Source organism: Caloenas nicobarica, chromosome 2, assembly GCF_036013445.1.
Source record: "Caloenas nicobarica isolate bCalNic1 chromosome 2, bCalNic1.hap1, whole genome shotgun sequence".
Taxonomy (NCBI): Eukaryota; Metazoa; Chordata; class Aves; order Columbiformes; family Columbidae; genus Caloenas; species Caloenas nicobarica.
Genome location: NC_088246.1, coordinates 137,111,756 through 137,131,658, shown reverse-complemented (window position 1 = coordinate 137,131,658; position 19,903 = coordinate 137,111,756). Strand labels below are relative to the sequence as shown.

General features: G+C 39.5%; 1 protein-coding gene across 2 annotated transcripts in view; it reads right to left on the bottom strand.

Moving 5' to 3' along the window:
* Positions 1-2,930, bottom strand: part of WWP1 (WW domain containing E3 ubiquitin protein ligase 1) — a 62,582-nt gene extending 59,652 nt beyond the window's left edge. For both annotated transcript variants that reach the window (XM_065627166.1, XM_065627167.1), the window contains exon 1: positions 2,509-2,930. The gene's annotated coding sequence lies outside the window, so the exon portion shown is untranslated. The remainder of the gene's footprint in view (positions 1-2,508) is intronic.
* Between the last annotated feature and the right edge of the window lie 16,973 nt (positions 2,931-19,903).

The window sequence follows — 19,903 nt, the reverse complement described above, 5'->3', positions numbered from 1 at the left end:
TTTAAAGCTATCAATGAGTGTTTGCTCTAAGTGCATAAATACAAGTCATTTCCAAATAATAAACATAGCTTGGGTCATTATTATTTTATTATGGTATCTTAGTTTTCAAATCTAGTGTTTTAATGGCATAGGAATACTGAAGCATGAATGAACTGAATGCAATACCAACTTGCTCTCATAGATCCTTACCCCCGATTCTTCTTCACATCCAAAGACCAGGAGAAATCTTTCTCCACACACATTCTTTTAAGAGAAAAAATAGGAAACTGAGTAGAAATTCCAACTTAGCAAAATTTCCAACTTTATATGGCAAGATAAGAAGGAAAATGAAAAGTAATAGAAGTAGCACACATTCCTCCTTCTTACAAGGGTTCCACAGACTCAGGAAAAGACAGGTGATTATTTAAACTTTATTACCAACCCTTTAACAAAAACACACAGGCTAGTTACAATGTTTTGTTCACTGATGTTTAGCAACAAATGTAAACTATTTTTCCAACAAAAATAATCCATATCCTTTTGGTAACATGGTGTCCCATGCAGAGAGATTAAATCAGTCCCAGGTATGTAAAATTGTTTTCATGTTTTCAACTATAATTATGTATTTAAGGGAATTGTTCCACAGTATCGATGGAAAAAAAGACTACTGATAGTGGTAAATTACTCAAGCTAGCAGCATTTATAGGATCAGATCTTTAAAATATAGCTCAAAATACACACCAGAGAAGCAACAAAAAGATTCTAAACCCACAATTTCACAAGCAACATCAGCTGCAAGTACTTCTAGTTGCCCCACTTGAAAGCATCTTTGTCAAGAATCCAAAAAAACTCTGTGCTTTTACAACTGCAAAATTGTTCTCAAAAGGATGAAAAAATCCTTCAGATTTTTTTCTATGTAAAATTTCTTTAATCTTTATTAGCATTAAAATCAATGAAAATAATTCAGCTTATATCTTGGCCAACATGGACTCTGATAAAGCAGCGTACAAAAATGAAAGAAAAATCCAACAGCCCAAGTTAGTGAAGGATTTATCACAGCCCACCAGTACTCAGTTTGTTCCTATATCACAATGGAATCAAACCAGAATACAAATTTTAAGGGGACACTTATTACTATGAAGGCTATACTGTGTTTCACATATATGACCAAATATAACCCAGCCACCTGTAGTCAGTATCATCTAGTAAGCCAGTGTTATTAAACTTGCATAACCTGGGGTCTCTTTAATGCAAAATATCCTGATGATTTTCTACAGGACACAGGTGCCATGTGAAAATACAACTGAAATATGAAAAGCTCTTTTTATAGTTTCACCCAAACATTTAAGAGCTCCCATTAAAATTATTAGTGTTAAGTCCTTTTCTCTCTTGGAAGTACAGTTTAAACATTTATAGATCTGGAAGCAGCGCTAGATTATCCTAGTTAAACTGCGATGGGAATTGGTATTGTTCCAAACAAAAAAAAGACATCACAAATAAAAACAAGTAAATAAACACTTCCACTGAGTTATAACATTTTGCCACAATATAAACAAAGATAGATGACATAAACAGGTCTTTCGAGGTCTTGAATTCACAGCCTGCTCAGCAAAACACACATTAAGGGGACCCAGACAGACTGGCAGACACGTATAACTTGAGCAATAACCGTAACGACTTCCCAGACTGCTGTGCCCCCTCCTCTTGAGAGAAGGCACACTGCACATATTGTGAGGGGTGACAGCAGCTCATTGTAGTGAGGAAACGGCTCTTCACCTCCTCCCTCTCCAGTTTCACCAAAGGAAGGTGAACTGAAACGTAACAATATCCTTCTCCTCTGCTTTGATCCCCCAGATAGCCAAGCAAGGGCCGGCCCTGGAACTGCCTCGCTGACTCCCAGTCACTAATGCCTCTTGCCATCCACTCAGCGTTGACACAGGTCAGGACTCAGCCCTCAGTCACCCTCACTCGAAAGGCCGCAGACAGGAATAAACAAGGTTATTCGCCTGACACTGGACACCAGCGACACTCGCCCTCTCCTTCACCCCCACCCGGTACCTCCACGGGCTCTCCCAAGTCCCGACACCCCCTCCCCGTGCCAGGTGTGGGCCGAGAGGCCCTCAGCCCCGTCCAGACATGAGCCAGGGCGGGAGACGGCAGGGAAACCCAGCGGTCCTCCCGTCACCAAACGGGGACAGCGAAAGGGGAGAAGCAACAGCCGCCACCCCCCCTGCAGCACGGCCCGGGGGGCGCGACGAGTTGAAGTGCCGAAGACCGAGACCTTCCTACAGCTCCCTTCGCCATTTTAGCCCCCACGCCCATTCCCCTCCTCCCCGCCCCTCAGTGACAGGGGCAGCTCGCACCGGCACAGAGCCCACCCCCCTGCCCTCGCCGCCCCCGCTTCCCCACGGCCGAGCGGCGGCGAAGAGGGAGAAAAACGGTCGCCGTTTTCTCCTCAGGCCGGTCGGGCTCTGCCGGGCCAGACCGCAAAGCGAGACGGCTGCGGCACAGCCTGTTTTGTTTCCTTACCGTGGCTCGCAGCCTCACAGCTGCTGCCGCCTCCTTCTCCTTCCTCCCACCTTTTTCTTCTTTTTCTCCTCCTCCTCGCCGCCGCGGCGGCTCCTCACCCCTCCGCGCCGCGCTCCGCCGCCGCCGCCGCGCAGAATGATGCCATCTCACACGGGCATCGGCGGCTCCGGCACAACAACCCCCCTCCCGCTGCTGGTGCTGCTCCCGCTGCTGCTGCTCCCGCTGCTCCCGCCGCCGCCGCGCGCCCCCAACGGCCGAGCCAGCCCCGCGCGCGCGCCCCGGGCACGGGGAGCAGGAACTTGTGGAGCTGCCGCCGCCGCCCGGGCGGGAGGGCCCAGTCGAAACCAGGCAGTGCGCAGCGGCGGTGGGAGGGAGAGGGGGAGCGTGAACCGACGCTCTTCAAAGGGGACAGGGCTTATTCCTGAGCGCCTGCCCCGGGTTGAACCAACTCGGGCGCTGCGGCGGGGAGAAGAGCCGAGCGGACTGAATCAACCTCTGCGGAGGCAGGGGAGGAGGGGCCGGGCCCAGCGCTGGCGGGGGCAGGATAAGGAAGGCTTGTGTCAGTCACTGCCCACCCGGGAAAGCTGCTGCTCGGCAGAGCCGCCGGCAGCCAGCACGCCCCGGTGGTGTGCAAGCGATAAAGGCGGGGGGTGTCTCCTCCAGCCGCCTCCCTCTCCGGCTGCGCAGGCAGGCAGGGCTCCTGTGGGGAGGCTCCGCCGCCGCCCTGACAGTCGGCCGGTTCCGGAGCCGGAGGGGTCTGTGCGGCTGCTCCCCTTCGCTGCCGTCTGATCTCTCTCCCTGAGTAACTTCTGCCGTCCCGCACTTGGGGGGACACACGGAGATGGGGCAGAGGCGCGTCCCCGCGGCGGCGGCGCAGCAGCTGGCGGGGGCGGGCGGCAGCGCGGCCGGCTCTGCAGCGCGAGTTCCGCCGCAGCAGCACCTCAGCACCTGCCCCGCCGCGGGCGCGGGGCTGCGTGTCCTCACCCACCCTTAAAAAGGGCATCGGCGTTCCGTGCAGATTGACATACCTAAAGTACTCGTATTCACAAACATGAGGATTAAGTTGTGCCTTACGTTGAAGGCTAATGAAGCTTTGGCTTCTTACCATCCAATATGCTTCTTATGCATCCAATTGGCTTCTTACCATCCATGGAGGCAGCAGCAGCAAGAGCTTTTGTGCGTAAACAAGGCCTTTGAGTGCTTGTCTCAAAGTCCAGCGCCACTGTTAATTGAAAGGAACAAAAGCTTACAGTATGAGACCCTGAAGCAACTTCCAGCAAAGTCTGGTATTTCGTTGTTTTTAAAAAACAGCATGAGGGCCAGCAATCTGATTTAGGCATGTAAACTCCTTCAGGAAAACAAAGGAAGCTCTTAAAAGGACTACTTTTCAACCTATTCATAGAAAATCTATTGGAAAACTAAACTACAAAGTTTGGAAAAGAGAGAAATATTATATATAGTTCAAAAGTATTTTCGATTAGACTTTTCTAAAAGAAAACAATACTAGTCTTCTCTTAACTAGTAATACTAGTACAAGTGCCTGAAAAATCTGGTAGTTTGAGTATTTGCAATTAGGAGTTGTAACACAACATGTGAACTGTACATTTGCAAAATCCATTGTGGGCATTAAGACTGTTTACAGTTACCTAGTCAATCCGTCTGATTTGCAGAATTCAAGAAGTACTGTTTTCTGTGCATCAACTAAGCTGACATTCAAACTACAGTCCTGCTTTTGTTCTGAGATTGTCCAAAATTAGGTACTTAATTAGTCCAAGGGACTACTTTTACAATCCTTTGGTAGCACTTCCAGAGTCTGCTATTAGGGTCCATCTCTCTTTCCTGCTTGTTTGTTTTTCTGATGTAAAGCAATCTAGTTGAAATCTATAGGGGGAAAAAAACCCACCACAACAAAACAACCAAAACAAAACAAACAACAACAACAAAAAAAACCCACCACCCCAAACCTGTACCTTTAGGTAGGAACACTTTTTAATGGGGGAAAACTTATATTTAAGAACTTTTGACTGCAGCGTATTCCCAGCAGCAAAGGGTGAGTAAAGGTGTAAATGGCAATATTTCGATCTCTGCCCTTTGCATAAACTATTAATTTCTTTACTCCTAGACTTTACTTGTTACTAATATCAGTAATCTGATACTTCATGAAAAGTATGAGTATATTTCTTAATAGATTATATGTGTAAAATTGCTAAGTGCCTCGTTCTTGCCTTATGAAGTATTAAAAGTGTGTAGTGACTTGAAACAATACAGAAGTTATGGGTGTCTCTGGCTTGTCTCCTCCCTGTTTCAAAACAAGCTTTGTCATATATTTGTCTCACCCTGGGGAACAGTGACATTCCAAGTATTATTCCCTCTTAAAAGACATTTGATACACTCATGAATGCAAAATGTCACAAGTCTGTTAATGTCACAAGTTTGGTTCTAAATGTCTTACAAAACCTCAAGATTCTTGCATTTTTCCGACTACTTTTAGGGCAGTAGGTTATAAATAAACATATAACAGTTAGAAGCCATACATTGAAAACTTGCTGAAAACATTTAAGTTATACTCAAGAGTTATACTTGTTAAGTATCTGAAAAAGTACAAACACAGTTTTCTTCATTTTGCAGATAACCCCCTTTATATTTTTACTGTGCTGTGGCCAGTAAAGCTTGCAGATTCTAACATGCAGTGCTCAAGGCCAGGAGGAATTAATGCAGGATTGGTAGCCGCATTGCTTCAAGTTTTGCTGTTTAGAGGGTTGAAATACACTGTTAACCTCAGGAAATGTCTCACAAGCCACTAAACTTATCAAAACATAAGCCAACCAAAGTTGGAACTTTGCAAAAGAGTCTGCATGAAGATTTATTTCAAACAAATGTAAAAGCATCATCTGCACACAATATTCCTGTGATAGTGATTTATGAGCCCATTGAAAGTTTTTAATGGCATATCCTTGAGTGTATTTCTGGCATTTTTTTTCCTTGTGAAGTGAGTAGAGTTTTGGAGAACTCAGATTCAGAATAGATAACACTAAGACTGCAGGATACACTAGGTTTTCCTTAGATACGAATAGATCTTTTCTGGTATAGTTGAACAATGTACATTTGATAAGCATGGATTTTAGGATGGGCTTTTTGCAAAATCTAGGTTATAAAAGACAAGAGTGTTCATTGGCTGGAATGGTACCGTTCCTTTTCGGTGCATGATTTTGTTGTTGTTACTGCGTGCAGAGAATGGGCAGTGAGCACTGCTAGCCTTTAGTTGGAAGCTCTAGGTGAGTGGCAGTAGTTTTGCTCAAACTATACTTCTGGATAACTCTTCTAGAACTTAATAGGAAATGAACAAGTAAAGCTATAAATTAATGTCTCTAGTAGCACATAAAATTACTATACAATGCCATCTATTTGCATTTCTGCTCTTTTTAAATTTCTTAAATATCTTGCAAAAGCCTTATGTTAAACTATAATCCCCTCATGCTACAGAATAGTTTAAAAATTTCTGTAGAAAAGTGAAGTGTAATAATTCAACTTCCTTAACAGTAACACAGTAGTAAAAGATGAGGTTGAAACCAAATCTTTCTGCCTTTCATAGACTCAAATACAAGCTGATTTTACCTGAGCAAAGGCATGCAGAGCTAGTCTGTGTGTATGTGTGGTTTCTGTTGTTTGAAATGAGCAAAGTTTTATCATACAAGTCTTAAATGCAAATGGTTGTGTTGGTTGCCTATGCAGCCCTAGTCTTCCAACCATGAAAAATCCAAAAAGCAGTATCTGGTGAAAGTAGAGGACAGATTTCCCTGGGAATTATTATTTTTTACATGGAGATTTATTATTACAAAATTCATATAGAGTAAGAAAACTTTTGGATAAGTTTCTTTGGACCATATTCAAAAAAGCATTTAGGCACCTGAAATGTGATGTAAGTAGAACTTAAATTCTGTCTTCAAGAGCACAAGCCACAAAACCCTGTAGATGTAGTAATCCAAGCCTGCTAGTGGATGTACTCAGTGTCTGTAGGCATGTGCAGTGGGCACCTCATGTCTTCACTGCAGCAAACGAATTGCTGCTTGACTCATGCCTGGTTTGTTTGAGGTCCAGACAGTGGGCAGTAGATCATCTCACCTCCATGGCAGGGTGGATCAGAGAGACATGGTTAAGGGTATATCCAGTACACAAAAGATCCAAAATCAGCACAAAGTACAGAAGTTGCAGTAAGGACAGAATCAGAGGGAAACATGGGAGCAGTGATCAACAGGCCTATGGTATCATAAAGATTAGAGGACTCGGCACCCAGAAAACCTGTGTTCTGTGCCCTCCTAGCCTCACACTAGTCTCTCTTCTTGAGGCAGACTGTGACCAACAAGAGCTGTCTGATTTGGGATCAGGATTCTCTCTCCTGTGGCAGCTCTGTGCAGCTTCACAAAGGCACACTGAAGTAGCACAAGAGAGTATTGCCAGACAACTCAGCAATTAGGGAACATAGCTACAACAGCTGGAAAGTTTTAGTTTCTGGTCCTTCTTCCCAACAGTGTCCAGGCATTTAAACCAATGGCTTTTCAATGCACAATATTGGTACCCGTTCCAGGACGATAAACACTGCCTGAAACAACAGAATGTCTGCACTGTTGGCATTCTGTCAGTCTCCTCATATTTCTCTCTCTGATTCCATGATTATTATGTTCTGAAAGCAGACTGAATATAGTTATGTGTATGTTTTATTTATATACATATATATGGTTGTGTCTGTAAAACTATATCTTAAGTATGTATTCTCATTACAAAATACCTTATTTATATGGTAAGTAAGGGGCAGGGGTTTGTCCTTATGGTGGTATATGGTTGTTTTATGTTATACTTAAGTAGAATCCTACCTTAGTAATGTTTTTTCTACGTATAATTTGAAGTTTCTAGTTTTACACTGGTTAAGGAACTTGGGTACTGCACCTTCCAGTTATTTACTGTCTCCTATTTCCTCCCATCTCCGGGGTGTGCATATGTTGTATCTAATTTAAGTTATGACATATGCATTCTACTACCATTTATGCAATATTTGACACAATAAGGTTCTAGTCTGTAATATGAGGATTTTTGCATATGTAGCAGTGTAAATAATACATAACAGTAATCACCTTGGGCTCACTTAATTTAACTTGATACCTAGGAATGATTTGGTGTCTGCATTAAAATGATTAGTTTTTTTTAACAGCATTGTGGAGAAATTCAAAAATGACGAGTTGCAAAGTCTTGACTCCAGTTAGTAGAAATCAGTAAAATTGCATGCCTCTGGTTTTAGACAATACTAGTTTCTTTCTCTATAAATTTGGGATTATGAGGAGAGTCTTTTTCCTACACCTTTATCCTGGACCAAAAAGTATTAATTCAAAAGTTGTAACTTCAAAGGATGAGTGAATGACTGAGAGGGCTAAAACCCATTGATTTTTGCTGACAATTTTATAAAATGTATTTTGCTGTGTACAGACATCTTCGAATATGACTCTGTGTTTTGAGAATACAATTATTTCAATACTTTGACATTGTCATCTTTTCAGATGTTATTCATAGAATCATAGAATCACTTTGGTTGGAAGACACCCTCAAGATCATCGAGTCCAACCATAACCTAGCACTGTCACTAAACCATGTCCCTAAGTGCCACATCTGCACATCTTTTAGACACCTCCAGGGATGGTGACTCCACCACTTCCCTGGGCAGCCTGTTCCAATGCCTGACAACCCTTTCCACAAATAAGTTTTTCCCAATATTGAATCTAAACCTCCTCTGGCACAACTTGAGGCCATTTCCTCTCATCCTATTACTTGTTACTTGGAAGAAGTATTGAGGTACTGGTGAATCAGCAATGAATTTATTACTTTTTCATGTAAGCCTAGAGGTTTGTGTGCCAAATCCTAAAAATCTACAAAAACAACTTGTCAAAGTGGTGTCATTTCTGGTGTGCTATCTCTTAGCAGCACGGGATGTAAGACTTACTTTGTGGAAAAAAAAATTACAAACCAGTACATCTCATCTGCTGTTGTAATGAACAAAAAATTTGTTTTAAGTCTGGTACTGCAAGATCTTCTCTAAACTCAGAAAACTCAGTTTTTATGTGAACATATTGGAATGCATTTGAAAGGGAGACAAAGCCTACAGTTATCTTTTTATCAAGTACTGATTTCACACTGACAACAGCATGACATTTATTAATGTATATTTACTTCTCTCTTGAAATTGTAGCAGATAAATGCTGAGCTACTGTTTGAAGTCTCTTGCTGCACACAGGGTTGCTGTTTTGAAGCCTGCCTGCACTTCTGGCTGGGAAGCAGGACTGAGACAAGGTGAGGTTGGGAGCAGATAATAAGGAGGCTGAGTGTGGCTTAGATGTCTGAGACAGAGTATGGAGACAGGTAATGGAAAACGAGGGACTCTGGTCCCAGTGTGTGGGAGTAAGTGGTTTGCATCGGGAGAGCGTGGGAGCATAGCATGAGGAACGGGGAGGGCATTTAAGTAAAGGGAGGGGAACAGTTTGTTTCATTTTGTTCGTATTTCGGTAGCAAGATTTTGTATTTTTTTCTCCCCAATAAATGGACAATTGAGTTTTGGAAAAGAAAGTTGAAATATGGTGAATTATTTTAGCCTCACTTCATATGGAAGCAAGATACACGTCTACTGAGTGTGTGTTCAGTGACCAGTTACCCCTACATCTCCATAACACTTTTGAATTCAGTGGCCAACTTCTAACATGCCTTACAAAGTCTGATAAATTCCTACAAACTTTGAGAAAATAGATGGCAGAGTATAGTAAAAAGCTTCTGTAAATGTTCCCTGGAAGGGCTACACACAAAGAAAAAGCTACATTATTAAACTGCTCACTATTAACCGCTGGAGAATGGAGAGCAGGGAGAGAAATAGTAAACAGTAAGCCAGGCAGCCCTTGTAAATGCCTGCCATAAGAGAAGGCTTCAGCTGGAGTTTGCATTCTTAGGCACCAAAGTCAATCAACCATGAAAAACAAATCTTTAAGAGACCAAGCTTCATTAGTTCCAGTACTCACTGAATGATGTGATTTAATTGCAGCACTACCTAAAGCAATGCTATGCAGCCCATAGTCTGTGGATAATTGATGACCAATAAAATATCAAAAGGGAGCTCAAAAAGCAAGTCAAAACCAGACATTTCTGCACAGCCGTATGCTCCCATACATACAAGCAAAATGGAAGAGGAGAATAAAAATTAGGGTAAAGTTTTAATCTTTATTTTTATTTGCCTCTAAAAGAAAGCCATTATGACTACTTCAGCAAAGTAAGCACAAGATGATCTCTGAGTTTGTTTTCCTTCCAGAGGTTAAGAGTTCCTTCAGTTAAAAAGGTTGAGAATGTAGTGGTCTAGACACCACAATCAGAGAATTAAGGTTGTTGTAAGATACCACAGGTCCTTTTTCCTTTGTTGCCCTACTTAGGTAGCATAACTGAAAATGCTCAAGTGGATGTTCATCCTTTGTGAGAGCATGGCCTAAGTGAACCACAATCAGCCATCAGTTGGAGCTGCAAGTTACTCTTGTGTTTTCTTGCTTTGAGCATTAACCAGAAAAACTAAGAAATCTGAATCTTCAGCTTGGTATTTTCTGAGACTTAACCATTTATTTTTTCTCTTAACATTACAGTGGTTGTTATAATGTTTGTGGTTATTTAAGAGCTGAGAGCTCTCTCTTCCTTTAAGACAGAACATGGGCATGTTGCATTTCTGTGCAGAGCTCTTGACTTGACTTTCCTTTGTTCTAAGGAAAAACAAAGACCTTGAACCTCAGCTTTCTCCTGACCTGCCCCTGACATTTCTTGGATTCTTACATGCAGGCCCTTTTTTCTCAAGCCCAGGTACTTCTTTTGTCTCTGAAAAGCCTCTCTTCTTTTCCCGAACTGGAAAAAATAATTAGACCATGGTTCTGTATGTATATCAGTAAATAAAATAGTTTTACAAATCCATGCATGTGTTTTCACAACTTGTGAAAGTCTTTTTTTGTCAAGTATTTACAGTATAGTACTGTTACAGTACAGTTATAGTATAGTACTGTTCCTTTATGTATAATTCCAATGTTTAATGTAAGTTAAATGTATTTCAATTTTAAGGCAATACAGACCCTTGGTAGAACACAGTAATCTTGGTGAATGGTTCCTTCAATGACTATTTAGACTGTTAACAGGAATAAACTAGGGAATGTTTAACTTTGCCACTTTTGACTTTTTTTATTATTCTCTGTTTTAATGCAGCTATGATACATTGTCCCCAGAATGTTATTAAAGTTTCACTAGCAATTTGTGCATGTTGTATATTTTAGAATTATGTACAAAATTTATACATATATATTTAATTTGCTATTTAAAATCTTTTATGCACAAAAGGGAGTAATAATTTTTTTAAATTGTTATTTTTAAAACTTTTTTTCTTATGACTTACACAGGAGTGTTTTAACCAATTACATATTAATATAGAACAACACTTGCATGTTAACTGTAGAAATCAGTGTACTGTTGCTCATTAATTTAAAAACGCATTGCAGTTTTTCTTCTACATTCTGTACATTCAATTTAACATGTAAAATTTTTAGCACAAATTGATGGAATTACAAGACACGTTTGAAATAGAGCTGCTCTTACGCTTTCCTTTGTCTTCTGCATTCACCTAGATGACATCGGTTGCTTCGATGGGCCTATTTGTGACACGGTCACTCAAATATTGGCAATGTCACAAGTAATTCAATGGAGTCTAAGTCAGTATTTCCTGCTGTAGTCTCAGCTGTTTGTGGTATAGTGAAGGGATGTGAGCTTCTTCCCTGAGTGAAAGCTCATGGCTTTTAGTTCAGAAAATACAGATTTTTCTATAGTTCTTTCTCTATCTGATGTAAGACTTTGAAGAAGAGATTTAGCTCAGAAATTTCAAGTGCATAGATTCCTATATGCAAAGGTATGTAGAAGATGGATGTGGGAGATAAGCTCAAATAGATTTGTTTTGTTGTGTTTTTAAAGGGTGAGTCCTATCTTGCACATCTCTGTGTGTGAACTGTAGGCCTCTCCTTTGGCTCTCTACCAGGCACTGAGTGAATTACAGAACTGACGTGAGATAGTATGCACAAAAAGTCTCCTTTATGAGTATGGCCTCAGGGATAGTTCCTATTTTCAGAAAATAGTACTACCCATCAGCTTTCTTATGTTTGAAGGGTGGCAGGTAGGAGAAAAATGAAAGTAGGCTTGTAAAAAAAAAGGTGATGGAAGATGGATTGTTTGGAATAACAGAAATCAGCAAAATCCACATACATTATTATTATTATTATTACTACTACTACTACTATTACTATTACTCCTACTAAGAATTCTAACTATTCCTGAAGGATAAACAATCTATAGCATATGGCAATGAAACATGTACCATCATAGTTCTTTTTAAGATGTGTTATTTTTCCTGTCTAGAATTAAAAGACAAATATTGTTTTGGTGTATAACAGTTTAATTGAAAATGCTGAAACATTCTAACTTGTGTTAAATACCTATAATAATATTAAAATATCAGTTAGCAAGACCAAGTTCCCTAATGATATAGATTTTATTATGAATTAACTTAAAAACTACATTCAGGAGGAGAGGGTTAACTTGCATTTCTCAAATATAAGTTTTTTATTTTCTCCCCTTTTTTCCAAGATGTATCACATTAACTTCATTGAGGCGCATGCTAGCCTTGCTGCTTTCAGCGAAGTCACAGACCAATTTTGTTGATTTGTCTTGGGTTATAAGTTTATTTTCACATTTATCTTATGAAAGTAAAATAAAAAGAAAATGAGAGTGATGTTAACAGAAGTTGAACTCAATGAAACAAGAGGAGTAAAAGATTCATATAGAAACAAAGAGACAACTCATATGATTTTGGATCTGTAATTTTTTTAATGGTCACTCACCTTGCATCTGAGTGATTTTATACACTCATGAAGGGTCAAGGTCAGCCCCTATTTGAAAGGGAAATGATAAGAAAAGTAGAAGGAAGTGTTTGTATTTCCGCATACGTAATATTCCTTCTAAGGCAGAGATAATCCTGAATTATGCTGAAATAGATTGCTCATAGCAAACAACTGTTTGGGCTTTCTGCAAAGCTATGGCAATCTGTTCTTGTTCAATTACATTAGCCTCTTGGTAGTAATTGAATCAGATTTCTTTCCTAAAATGTTATGCATACGAGTGATCCACATACTTAGCCTTTGCTGTTTCCAAGGTATTACTTTTATTTTTTCAGCAGCTGTGCTTCCTGCACTACCAGTGGCCAAACAGCAAACGCAAGACTTGGACAACAGCTAAGATGTTGTAATTGCATTTTCAGTCAATCTGGATTACATTGTAATGGAGATGAGAAGATATTTTCTTTTAAAAAGCAAAGCTTGAACATACAGGTTTAGTGTAAAAGTTACAAATTTTTTATATTTAATAGGATTCTAAAATTTCACTGTCATTTTTAATGGTGGATAATGTCATTAAAATAATGGATGTTAATGTCATTTTAATAATGGATGTTAATGTCATTTTAATAATGCATAACAAGACCGAGCTGCAAGCACTGTTTTATTGCAACCAATGTAACTGACAAAACTGGATAGGCTCGAATCAGAAGACTCAAATCAAGTGATCTTTGTGAAGGAGTTTATTTTGTAATCATTAGTTAGTGGAGTTAACTCTTTGTCCCATGTTGGTCAGTTATTAAAATCTCTTGTGGTCTTTAGCATTGTCAGTATTTCAGTTATGAAAGGGCTGTTTCCTTGTACTGCTGTTCTGGAAGGTCTATGAGAGTTTAATACATTATTTTTCTGCATGGTTTAATTCAAAATCGGTCTTCTAAATTTCAAAAATATTTTTGTTGTTGTTTTTCCTCTTATAATTAAAACAAACCAAGCAAACAAACAAACAAACAAAACCACAAAACACCAAAAAAACCAACACCCAACTTCTGAAAATCACTGTTAGGTGATTGTAGAGAAAGTGTAAAGTGGATCAGGGAAAGTCACTCTGTATGGGGAGTTTTTCCATTGAGTTCAGTCACTCACATGCTGAGGAAACGAATTGACTTAGACCTGGACAGTAAACAGACTGGTTGTAATTTCTCTGATGTATGCAGTTCACTTGGTGGCATGAAATGTTGACAATTTCACAAGGACTTCTATAAGGAGTTGCCAAGATGTGCAGCAATAGCGGTTTTGAAGTGTTTTTGTTTTGTTTAAATTTTGCTTTTAATATAAAACTAGGTTGTTCTGATTTTTTTTTTCTTTCTGTGTTCTTGCCAGAGGACTCATTTTCTAACTAATGTAGTTCTGTCTGACAAGGTAGTAGAATTCCTGAGCATCTAGCTTCCAAAAGCCAGTGAGGCTTTAAAAAGCCAGGGAGGTTAGTTTAGTTTAAATTCGTCAGGTCTTATGCTTTCATTACTTTACATACATTTCTAAGTTTGCTTTTACACAATACTCTTTTTGAGATAACAAGGGCATAATATATGATAAATTTAATTTTTCATTGCTTTTGGAGGGGAGTAAGACAAAGCTTGATAGCAGGTCATTAATTGATTTCAAGTGGCTTTCACCCTAGAAGAAAGTGGAAACAAGATATTGTAAATGTGACAAAAAGCAACTCTAATTGTGTTTGTTATTATAGATAATGATAACTTGTGTCTTTGTATAGGCTATAAATACCTGAAGGGTATTTATAGGTAGGAGGTAAAAATTCTTTGCTATTGTTTTAAGAAGACAGAAAAAAAGGGTTGGTTTTTTCTTCACAACTGGTTTCATCTTGACAAAAGTTTTTTTCTTTTTTTTGCCACAGAACAAGTTTTTTTCCAGCTTAGCAATAAACGTACTGTTGTTTAGTCTTCTTTCTGAGACAGGACCCCTTCACTTTGAAGTATTTTCATATATTAAGAATACAAGAATGTGCCTGACTGTGGAGGGCAGGGGTGCAGCTATATCATGCACCATGCACTGTCCAAACTCCTATTAAATTGGTGTAACAGGGTACTGATATATTATTTCCTGAAACTTTGGTATTAGTTATGTTAGGATTCATAAAATACTGTGTTACAGGTAGAGAAGCCCTTGAGCTGAATGCGAGCATCATTTTTTCCTAACAAGGAGAAGCTGCACCCAAACATATTTGGATAAAATATGACTTGGTCTGCACTACTGCTTCTCTTGTACAAATCATCTTATTGCAGCTAGTGTTAACTTTCTATATGTTAGCTGATACCTCCTGAAAAACAGCTTCTTTTTCCCCTTCGCATTCAGACACATTACTTGAGATAAATACAATACTGTCTTCAAGCAAAATTTCTATAAAGTTGAGCAGTTCTGAACTGGTCTCAGAGTACCATTAAGTGACGTCATTTTGTTTTTTCAGGTTTATGACAGGTTTTGGTATTGGTCTGTATATTTCTGAATTTCTGATTTCGTAGAGACAGACTGTCTAACCATTTTTCTTCCAGTAGAATTAGATCATTGTCCCCATTCTGGATGCTGTGTGGCTTTGCCAGAATATGTCCGTTATTTGCTCTTTCTGTGACTATTATACAAATACTGTCTGAGTAATAATCTGACTTGGTTTACCAGCATCCTTGAGTAGGTGATAGAACTCTTCTGGGAGACTTAAATTTCTGAAAGGTTTTATTTATTTTTCTTTTCGCTTATATTGTGTACTTCATGAGTGCACAAACTGAAATGTTTTGAGAGGCTTTTTAATAATCATCTTTCTTGTTAATGTGCCTGGTCCTGTGCCCAAAACTAATCTTAATTGGTGCACTTCAGAAGATGTGTACTAATTGGAAAGAGTCCAGAGCAAACCAACAGATTTTATCAGACATCTAGAAAATGCAATGTACAAGGAAAGACTCAGTTTGTTTAGGTTGTTCAGCACAACGAAAGAGAAAACAGAGAGTCTTTTCAGGGTAGCTGTTCTTTGATAATAATTTGACCTACTCTTGGGGAGGTTAACTATGCATTATTGGTGAGATTATTTGGGAAATAAATCTTTTACAAATAATCTTCTGATGGAAATGCTGGGCTAAGACTTGAGAAATGTGTGCTCAGTTCTTGTGTCTTTCGCCAAAGCGGCCTTGGGAAATCACTCTGTTCTTTGATCCGCCAGCACTAACACGTTAATATTTTTCCACTCTGTTTTGTTTATGGGGCTTAAACCAATTAGGACTTTGGCACTGAAAACAGAATCCTGGCATGCTTGAAGCTATTGATTCTAAAATTGCTCCAAGCAAACCTTGTTCAGCCTCTGACTCTTCAAAATGTCTAAATTCACCTGTCACTTGATTTCAAAGTTTTCCTGTTGGTTTGCTGGGTTTCTGCCTCTCTTTTGCCCAGCATTGTCTCAGTCTGAACGAGTCACTCAGTCTTGCTTGAACTCACTTAGGAGCAGGAGCTGGTGCAATTCCAAGTTATTTCCTGTCCTGCAGAGTCACTGTGTGCATCTGCGAGAAGTCTAGAGACCTAAAATTTGTTGGTTTCAGGGCCCACTTTCAGCTGGTTTTCAGTGTCTGAGACTTGCAAGTTCATGCCTTAAACTTATTCTGGTTAGGATATTTAATTGAGCCTGGGCTCTTCAGCAGCCAGCCAAAACTAATTTCAGCTCTTTCACTGTTGGCTATAGATAAATAAGTGGTTCTGGCAGCAGAGGCCAACCCCAAGGGTTGCTGAGGGATTTAATTGATAAGTTAATGCAGTTGTTGGCATCTGTACCTGGGAGCAGCCTCCTTTTCCAGCACTGGATAGCCCACTTACACTCTGGGGAAGTATAGCTGTGCCCTGCGCTCAGCATTTGCTGTTGATCAGCAATATATATCTCTTCGCTCAGTCTGCAGGATCCACTTTGAGTTGCTTAAGCTGTCCAGACAGCACATGGGCTGAAATAAATCTTAATGTTAGGGCACCCTGTGAAGAGGCCATGTACTTGGCAGTCCTTCAGGTTTTAGCTCTGGGATTGTGTATTCTGACGGTGGGTGAAGGGACTCATTATCTTGATTAAGAGCTATAGGCATTGTAATACAAATTAAAACGTACCTATGTAGCTACCTACCTGACCTATTTTGTAAGTAAAATCAAAGAGTAGAACATATTTGAAAGCTCATACATTTTAATTGCTATCACTTCATTAGAATACAAGTGAGTATCGTTTGGTAAATATGTTTTGTCTGCAGCATTTCAGAGGCTCATTACTCATATGGAACTATACTATCACTTTTATTCCCTAAGAACACAGAGGCTAAGTAGAAGAAAAATTGTTGCAGTACTTTAAATCTGTTAGAAGGCGGAGAGCTGGGTCAACTTTGTCCTCTATTCTTCTCTCAGAAGGCACGTTCACCGTATTATTAATCTCAACATTTGAACAAAAGCAGCAACCAGCTAAAACTGAACCTAATCATGATTAATGTAATGCTGATTATGGTTGTACACGTGTGGATCCTGTACCTCCTTGTTGGTACCTATTTAGCTTATTGAATTGTCTTCCTCAACATTAGTTGTTGTCGCTACTTTAAACTCCTGTTCCCACCCTTCCCAGTGTGTATAGCCGTAGTTATCACTAAGTGCAGTAAACTCTACAGCGTTAGGGGTTTTGCTTAAAAATACTCTGGGATATTAAACAATATCTGTATATTTTACACCCAAAGATGAAGGTGTCTCTGTTGTTCTGAGCTGCCATTTATTTACTAACTGTCTGTTGTTTCTCACAAAATGGCAATTCACTGCCTGTCTTGCTACCTATAAACCGTAGAAACATCAAGTGAGCTTAGTTTGCCTAGTGATCTGTGCTCTTTAATTCTCCTGTAGGGGCAAGTCATGTCTGATACCATTTGTTGAGTGATGTTTAAGAACAATATGGATCTTCTCATAGCAGTGATTTTCTTTCAGAGTTGGAAGTCCTGGCTGTCAATAAAGGGGCTTCTGAGATTAATCCCATGCGGAGTTTCTTAAGAAGACAGTAGAATTATTTTTTTCATTCTTGAGATCGTTAGAGCCATATATGGACTATTTAGTGTAATTCCAGTCAATAATGCCTGTTATGAAATCACTCGTCTTACCTTTAGTTCACTTCATGTTTGATTCTAGTATTTGCACTGGTTTTATAGCCCTGGAGTTTAAATATCCCACTCCTAAAAATGCATATGCCATCCATAAAGTTGTTCCAGTGGATATGGAATAACATCCTTGTATCCTAAGTAATACTTATAAGAACGAACTTTCTAGTTTCTTGATTTCCTCTTCATTATCCTGTTTTCCTGCTAGGTCTCAAATCCAGTTCAGGGCTGTAGAGTTCACAGTAGTCCAAGTTCTTGAATGAATGGTAGCAATCTGATTTAGTAACTTAATTTTTTTTTTTTGGAGTTAGTTCCAAGAAATGTGGAGCTGCCCACTTCAAGGACAAGACCGGACAGCTAGGTGGAATGTTTGTTCAAGATCTGGCCCACACTTCTTGAAGGCTTGTGCAATGAAACATTTGATTTGCTGAGAAACAGATAAAATAGCATTTAGTGCTCATGTGATTGGAATGAGTAGCTCTGATTGGAAAGGCCAGCATTTTGATCAGTGAGCTAATACTTTTGGCAAGGGTTTGTTTTAATGCAAAACTTGGTTTGTGCTTTGGTAATGATAAAGTCATGAGAGATTAAGATAAACTGCAAACTATAATTTATTTGTCATGACTCAATAGAAAAGACTGATCTAAAAACCATAGGAGGAAAAAGGTACGCTGATATGTTCACATTTAGACTGATAGCCTCTGTTTCACGGTGGAGGTTATAAACTGTAACTGCTGGTTTTTTAAGAGAAAAACATTGAAGTTCACACCTTTAAATGACAGACTCCTTGCATTAGAATGATAGAAATAAGGCTGTGATATGGAAGTCATGACATGATTTTATGGAGTCACTTTTACTAGTGCACTTTAATAGCAGTGGCTTTCACTGGTTTCAGTGGCTTTCATTGTTTGGTTTCTGTGTGCTTATATTGAGCAAAATGAGGAGGGTTCATGAGACTGGCTCTCAATATCACAGAGTCACAGAATGGTTAGGGTTGGAAGGGACCTCTGGAGATCAACTAGTCCAAACTGAATAGGTCTGTTTAATTAGTCAAGTGGTCACACCTCTGATCCTGAACTGAAATGCACCTCCTCAGAAGTGCCCTAATTGTAGCTCATGAAGACCAGAGAGGGAAATAGTGATAATAGTGTTGGCAGAACTGCTCAGTTACTGTCTCCTGCCAATGAGGAGTGGTAAAGAAGTGTGCTCAAAGGCATTGACAGCATCAGCCACCGACACTAGTACATCTAAGGGTTCTAAGAAAATGTTATCTTTTCCAGTCAGCTGCTCAGTGCTGTGTGCCCTGTGCTGGGCGCAGTGCCTGTGCTGGTTGACTACTTCACACCATAGTGCTTCTGCAGGACACCGTACAGCAGTCTGCTACACTGGGCAGCTATACAGACAGGTTGAGGTTATTCTCATAAACCTTGTGTATACTACTCACACGAACACAGCAACTCGCCCCGGAGATTCTAACCCTGCTCCCACCGAATTCAGTAGTCATTTTTTTCCACAAGAGCAGAGAGGTGGGCTATTACCTCCAGTAGCTTTTACTGAGTGTATTTCTATGCTTTTATTAAATCATTTGTTAATTTTTTTGTGCCATAAAATGATTTTAGAACATATTGTTTGGAGTAATTTGGAATTTGTTTGTGGTTTTCATACATCTATGAAAGTCATAATATTTGCTATAAATAAACTTCATCTGTTTTATTTTCGCTCCTTTGGCTTCTGCACATTTGTAACAGTGTTAGTACTCCCTCTTCATGTAACAGATGATAGATAAAACACTTTGGTTTTGTTAACAGTTATGATGGTTCAGTCCTATCTTTTGCTAAAATATATATATATTTCATTAAGCTATTTCCGTCAAAATTCTGGTTGAGGGGGGAGACTTTTTAAAAGAATAATTTCGGCTTTTGGAATTTAACAAATTTCCTTACTAAGGGCAGTGAATATATGGCCTATTTGTCTTTGTTTTTTGGTTTGTCCAGATAAGGGACAGCTTTTGTCCCAAACTCTACCATACCCCAGCTTGTTTGGGTTTTTTGGTTAACACTGTCAGAGGTTGTAAACAACAATGGTATAGGGCTCAGCTGAACTTGACTGAAGTATTTTCATAAGTATAAAGAATTGTTATGAGCTTAGGTCAAGCCTGTAATCTAATTGCTCTCATTTGCCTCTTGTGCTGAATGATCTTAATCAGTGTAGTTGAAAATGCAAAAAGTTTCCTTTGCTTTATTTGACTTAAATGAATTTTATTACAAATCTTTCAAATGTTAAAATTGTTCTTTA